The following is a 2,500-nucleotide window of genomic DNA, read 5'->3' as shown; positions in this document are numbered from 1 at the left end:
GTACGACAACTTTTCTCGTGCCTATGGTACAACAACTTTTCGCCGTGCCCCTGGTACACCGCTCAGTAGCACTTTGCCACACAAACTCTCCTCGTACCTATGGTACGACAACTTTTCTCGTGCCTATGGTACAACAACTTTTCTCGTGCCTATGGTACAACAACTTTTCGCCGTGCCCCTGGTACACCGCTCAGTAGCACTTTGCCACACACACACTCCTCGTACCTATGGTACGACAACTTTTCTCGTGCCTATGGTACGACAACTTTTCTCGTGCCTATGGTACAACAACTTTTCGCCGTGCCCCTGGTACACCGCTCAGTAGCACTTTGCCACACAAACTCTCCTCGTACCTATGGTACGACAACTTTTCTCGTGCCTATGGTACAACAACTTTCCTCCGTGCCCCTGGTACGACAGCTTTTCTCGTGCCTATGGTACAACAACTTTTCTCGTGCCTATGGTACAACAACTTTTCGCCGTGCCCCTGGTACACCGCTCAGTAGCACTTTGCCACACACACACTCCTCGTACCTATGGTACGACAACTTTTCTCGTGCCTATGGTACGACAACTTTTCTCGTGCCTATGGTACAACAACTTTTCGCCGTGCCCCTGGTACACCGCTCAGTAGCACTTTGCCACACAAACTCTCCTCGTGCCTATGGTACGACAACTTTTCTCGTGCCTATGGTACAACAACTTTCCTCCGTGCCCCTGGTACGACAGCTTTTCTCGTGCCTATGGTACAACAACTTTTCTCGTGCCTATGGTACAACAACTTTTCGCCGTGCCCCTGGTACACCGCTCAGTAGCACTTTGCCACACACACACTCCTCGTACCTATGGTACGACAACTTTTCTCGTGCCTATGGTACGACAACTTTTCTCGTGCCTATGGTACAACAACTTTTCGCCGTGCCCCTGGTACACCGCTCAGTAGCACTTTGCCACACAAACTCTCCTCGTGCCTATGGTACGACAACTTTTCTCGTGCCTATGGTACAACAACTTTCCTCCGTGCCCCTGGTATGACAGCTTTTCTCGTGCCTGTGGTACAACAACTTTTCTCGTGCCTATGGTACAACAACTTTTCGCCGTGCCCCTGGTACACCGCTCAGTAGCACTTTGCCACACACACACACCACTCGTGCCTATGGTACGACAACTTTTCTCGTGCCTATGGTACGACAACTTTTCTCGTGCCTATGGTACAACAACTTTCCTCCGTGCCCCTGGTATGACAGCTTTTCTCGTGCCTATGGTACAACAACTTTTCTCGTGCCTATGGTACAACAACTTTTCGCCGTGCCCCTGGTACACCGCTCAGTAGCACTTTGCCACACACGCACACTCCTCGTACCTATGGTACGACAACTTTTCTCGTGCCTATGGTACGACAACTTTTCTCGTGCCTATGGTACAACAACTTTTCGCCGTGCCCCTGGTACACCGCTCAGTAGCACTTTGCCACACAAACTCTCCTCGTGCCTATGGTACGACAACTTTTCTCGTGCCTATGGTACAACAACTTTCCTCCGTGCCCCTGGTATGACAGCTTTTCTCGTGCCTATGGTACAACAACTTTTCTCGTGCCTATGGTACAACAACTTTTCGCCCTGCCCCTGGTACACCGCTCAGTAGCACTTTGCCACACACACACACACCACTCGTGCCTATGGTACGACAACTTTTCTCGTGCCTATGGTACGACAACTTTTCTCGTGCCTATGGTACAACAACCTTTCCCCGTGCCCCTGGGACACTGCGCAGAAAGTCTTTGCCACACACACACACCACTCGTGCCTATGGTACGACAAAAGGCCCCGGGGACCTACATCGCACCTTGCTCTTGCCTCCCTTACAGCTGAAAAAGGTCCATGCCTGTGCCCTGGCCCTGCTGAAATTCCCTCTCCATTTAGCCGAGGCAGTGAGTCGGCCTCCTGTCTCCCTTTACGGTCGAAAAAGATGTGCTCCTGGGCGCGCTGGCCCTGCTGCTACTCACATCGGGCATGGACCTGGACCTCCAGCAGGCCCCGGGGACCTACATCACACCTTGCTCTTGCCTCCCTTACAGCTGAAAAAGGTCCATGCCTGTGCCCTGGCCCTGCTGAAATTCCCTCTCCATTTAGCCGAGGCAGAGAGTCGGCCTCCTCTCTCCTTTACGGTCGAAAAAGATGTGCTCCTGGGCGCGCTGGCCCTGCTGCTACTCACATCGGGCATGGACCTGGACCTCCAGCAGGCCCCGGGGACCTACATCGCACATTGCTCTTCCCTCCCTTGCAGCTGAAAAAGGTCCATGCTTGTGCCCTGGCCCTTCTGAAATTCCCTCTCCATTTAGCCGAGGCAGTGAGTCGGCCTCCTGTCTCCCTTTACGGTCGAAAAAGATGTGCTCCTGGGCGCGCTGGCCCTGCTGCTACTCACATCGGGCATGGACCTGGACCTCCAGCAGGCCCCGGGGACCTACATCACACCTTGCTCTTGCCTCCCTTACAGCTGA

This window comes from Maylandia zebra, unplaced genomic scaffold (genome assembly GCF_041146795.1).
Source record: "Maylandia zebra isolate NMK-2024a unplaced genomic scaffold, Mzebra_GT3a scaffold34, whole genome shotgun sequence".
Taxonomy (NCBI): domain Eukaryota; kingdom Metazoa; phylum Chordata; class Actinopteri; order Cichliformes; family Cichlidae; genus Maylandia; species Maylandia zebra.
The sequence above is the reverse complement of the archived record's forward strand: the minus strand, read 5'-3'. Positions refer to the sequence as shown.